This window comes from Capricornis sumatraensis, chromosome 4 (genome assembly GCF_032405125.1).
Source record: "Capricornis sumatraensis isolate serow.1 chromosome 4, serow.2, whole genome shotgun sequence".
NCBI classification, from domain to species: Eukaryota; Metazoa; Chordata; class Mammalia; order Artiodactyla; family Bovidae; genus Capricornis; species Capricornis sumatraensis.
In genome coordinates this window covers 102,080,309-102,084,676 of record NC_091072.1, presented here as the reverse complement: position 1 = coordinate 102,084,676, position 4,368 = coordinate 102,080,309, and the positions used below count along the sequence as shown (strand labels likewise).

The following is a 4,368-nucleotide window of genomic DNA, read 5'->3' as shown; positions in this document are numbered from 1 at the left end:
TTTGACATAATAGAGAAAATAATTCTCTTACTATTTAGTTAAGCCTTATAAAGTTGAATACTTCCATGAAAGAGCATGGCGGGATAAGGCAAGACAATACAAATAAATTATGCTAATTTTTTGCTATTTGTAGACTACATGGATCTCACCTTTGATTCATCTTTTAGTATCAACCAGGTAAACAGACCACCACTGTCATTCAAACTATGAACAGTATAAGCCCTTTATGTTTCTAGTTTCCAAAATCACTGATGTAATCATTAGTGGACACAGACCATGAAATTTTACCATTGTGAAATTCTGAAAGAAAATGTAAAGCTACTGTTAAAAATTTCAGGTGAGTACAACCAGGGAAATAAGATCCAGATCTGAGAAAACCAGATTCAGGTTTCACCTTACCTGGTCTCTCAATATTCATGTATGGCCATTATGGGATATTAGTGATGTCTGAAAGTATATGAATTTTCTAACTAACCATACAGGTTGATTAAAGGATCCCTTAAAATGTCCTTTGCCACAAGAATATTTTTAATATTCTATCAAGTGCAAAAATATGTAACTACCAAGTTTGCCTTCCTTAGTGACTACCAGTATATCTACAAAGAACAATTATAACCATTAATACTGGCATCAATTTCCTCATTTCTGTGCTCTAAGAACAGTGGAAACACATATTTTTGTGATTTATAACCAGCCTCTAGTCCTAGATATCATTCAGCAGTCTTCAAAACTTTGAGCAAAATCCATTCTGGAAGCTATGTCCTATGACTGCCACAATATCTCTCTTCCCAGTTATATGCCAAATCAGTGCCCAGAAGACTCTGGCAATGAAATGTAAGTGAAAAGTGAAAGTGTTAGTCACTCAATCATGTCCAGCTCTTTGCAAACGCCATGGACTGTAGCCTGCCAGTTTCCTCTGTCCATGCAATTCTCCAGGCAAGAATATTAGAGTGGGTTGCCATTCCCTTCTCCAGGGGATCTTTCTGACCCAGGGATCAAACCCAGGTCCCTGGTATTGCAGGCAAATTCTTTACCATCTGAGCCAACAGGGAAGCCCATAAAGCATAAGGCTTAATGCATATCAATACAATTTAGTGATGGCAGAAGCCTGGACATAGGAAAAAACTCATGGTATAAAATGATAGCATTCTGAAACAGTCTCATAATCTTAAAGGCCAAATAGACATTCATCCCAAAAAAATTCAGGAAGGTAGCAAAAACAAACAGCTTTGGATTTGGGGTTTATAGCATTGCCTGTATTGGGAGAATGTCCACAGGTTACTTTAAAGAGGAAACCAGGCAACTAGACTGTGAAGGAGATGAGGGTCAGCTACATATATGATGAAGTATCAGGTAGTGTATGAAGGGGAACACAAAAAGAAGAGAAAAGAAGAACAAAGAGAAAAACTTATACCAAGAACATAGAAGTAAAAAAGACACAGAGAACTAAAATCAGGTAAAACTATTTAAATGTAGGAAATTTATGAATATTTCATAAGTAAGTAAGGGAAAGACAGAGTCATTCTTGTGTGACATGTCTGTGTTAAGAATCCAGGAATCAGAGAAATGACAAAAGCTTTATTAATTGAAACAATATTTTATGTTTTAGTGTTTTTACCCCATTATATAAATTCTCTATGCACATCATTCCTGTGTGTATTTTAGATCATTCTTTGTGTTTAATCAATTTTATTCATGTTTTAATGTGAAAATATTGATCCATTAAAATATTCACTTGCCAAAAACAGAGTTTTATGAATGAAGCCACTTACATAGGAACCCTGGGTCTTTCAATGAGCCATCCCTAGTCCAGAGGGATGCCACTTTGGGCCAATTTGGATGAAGAGTTGATAATATGACCTGATTCTGTTGGTTGCAGTTAACTTCATTTTTCCTAGCCTGAGAAACTCCAGTTTTCATCACTAACCTTCCCTTTTCCCTTTAGATCTACTGAAGGTCAACAATGAAAACCAAACCACATTTACTGACTTTATTTTGTTGGGCCTCACAAATCAACCTGAACCCAGGTGGTGATATTCATCTTTCTGTTCCTTGCCTACTTCCTAAGCATCTTGGGAAATGTGACTATCATCATACTCACTCTGGTGGACGCTCAACTCAAGACTCCCATGTATTTCTTCCTCCAGAATTTCTCCTTCTTAGAAGTTTCCTTAAAAAAAAAAAAAAAGAAGTTTCCTTCACATCCATTTTTATTCCAAGGCTTCTGACCAGCTTGACAATAGGAAATAAATTCATCAGCTTTGCTGGCTTCTTGACTCAGTATTTTTTTGCTATATTCCTTGGAGCAACAGAGTTTTACCTCCTGACTTCTATGTCCTATGACCACTATGTGGCCATCTGCAAACCCCTGCATTACCTGACCATCATGAGCAGCAGAGTCTGCATACAACTTGTGTTCTGCTCCTGGCTAGGGGGAGCCCTGGCTATCTTGCCACCAATTATCCTGATAAGCCAGATGAATTTCTGTGCCTCCAATGTTCTGAATCAATATTACTGTGACTATAGACCCCTCCTAGAGGTTGCCTGCTCAGACACAAGACTTTTAGAATTAATAGTCATCTTCTTAGCAGTTGTGACTCTGGTGGTTACTCTGGTGCTGGTGACACTTTCTTATACATATATTATCAGGACCATTCTGAGGATTCCTTCTGCCCAGCAAAGGACAAAGTCTTCTGCCACTTGTTCCTCCCACATGATTGTCATCTCGCTCTCTTATGGCAGCTACATCTTTTTAAACATGAACCTATCACCAAAAAAAGGAGGAAATTTCAACAAGGAAATATCTCTGCCCATGACTTCAGTTAGCCCTTTGTTGAACCCCTTTATTTATACCTTAAAGAATCATCAAGTGAAGCAAGCTTTTAAGAACACAGTAAAAAAAATACAAAATTTTAATAATCAGAATTTATTATTTTAATTAATAAAATTAACAAATAATTGCATTAATACATATCTAATAAGTGTTGACTATGTTTCAAGGGGTATTCTGGGCATTGAGAATAGAAATACAAGAAACATAGCTCCCAAATTTCTAAGAACCTCCAGGCCAGTATCATAGAGATATAAAAACATATAAATTATAATGAAACTTAAATGCTATTACAAAGAAATAAATGAGATGCCATAAAAAATGATTTGAGACAACTTTGCTCTTGATATCATGATTTCTCACTTTTGAGATATTTGAGAGGCAAAAATGGTGTATAATGGGAACAGTAGGAGGATATTAATTTAGAGTGAATGGTAGGAGCCCAGTAGTGAAGATATTTATTGCACATTTAAGAGTTAACTAAGTATTACTGAGCCAAGAGAAATTATCAGAAAGTGATATATCAATTTTGCTTTATGAGGAATATAATAAAGCAGTGAATAAATTAACTTTTACATACAAGTTGAGTAACAAGCAATTAATCAAGAATAGCATTCATGCAAACAATAGTAAAGGTTTCATTATGGTCCATAAGATAGAGAGAAAGGACGCAATTACTATCTCAATTCAAGCAATGTAGTGGACAGAGATGAGAAAGTTTTCCAGCTTGAAAGACTGCATGGTTGATAAAGCCATAAAAAATGAAGGATTCAAGAGAAAAACATATACTCACAAGTTATATTTAATCAGGTTTGATTTTAAATACAGATGAAAAAATAAATGTATGAGAAGTATTTGTTTATCAGTGTGCCAATGGATTCAGCTTTAGGACATGTGAAATGTAAGATTAATTTAAAGGTAAATTTGAGCAAGCTATCCAAGGAACAAGTGAGGTTTGAACATAAATGTCTGGTTTTTATCTCAGTGATTGAAGAGCACAGACTTAGGAAACAGTATGAAAAATAGTTTCTAATCAAGGATATTCTGAAATAAAGTCTGCCAATAGTAGCCATCAGAGAGATGAAAGAGGAGGAGAAGGAAGGAGACAGTGGAAAGAGAAGAAGGGAAGGAGAAAGGAAAGAAGGGAGAAAGGAAATAAAGAGATATTATAGAAAAAGAAGTAAAACGTCCCCCTGGAAGTCAGAAATTATAGGCGTAAAAATTGTCAGAAGTGGAAGCAAAGCAGTTGAATTGGCAGTGTTTAAAAGGTTCACTATACTTTCAAAGTTTTATAAATGAAGTTCAAAATTATTTCAATCTAGTAATGCCAGACAACTAGAGGTCATGTAGAAAAGGAAAAGACTGTCATACCTAATTTAAAAAGAAATTAAAGTTTTAGACATGCAAGGTAGACACTGAAGGAAATAATGAGAACAAGAAAAATCTTGAATCTACTTGCCTGGCAAGTGGAAGCATTTCACTGTGCCTCTTTTCATAATAATAATAATCCACCATCTGTGCTGTTTGATATTTTCCCT

General features: G+C 35.4%; 1 pseudogene; it reads left to right on the top strand.

The window, feature by feature from the left end:
* Nucleotides 1–276: 276 nt before the first annotated feature.
* LOC138078667 (olfactory receptor 6C4-like) lies at nt 277–2,938 on the top strand (annotated as a pseudogene).
* Nucleotides 2,939–4,368: the final 1,430 nt, after the last annotated feature.